This window comes from Nicotiana attenuata, unplaced genomic scaffold (genome assembly GCF_001879085.1).
Source record: "Nicotiana attenuata strain UT unplaced genomic scaffold, NIATTr2, whole genome shotgun sequence".
NCBI lineage: Eukaryota > Viridiplantae > Streptophyta > Magnoliopsida > Solanales > Solanaceae > Nicotiana > Nicotiana attenuata.
Window position 1 is genome coordinate 1 of NW_017684251.1, and position 230 is coordinate 230.

A 230-nucleotide genomic window follows, 5' to 3' on the forward strand; every position below is an offset into this window, starting at 1 on the left:
GGTCGACATTACTACGAACCACAACGATATAATTACCTTACTACAACCATATTAGTGTAAGGACTTATATGGTTGCTATAGGCCGATACGTATACCCTTAATATAAACGGCTATATAAATGGTCGACATTACTACGAACCACAACGATATAATTACCTTACTACAACCATATTAGTGTAATGACTTCTATGGTTGCTATAGGCCGATACGTATGACCTTAATATAAACGG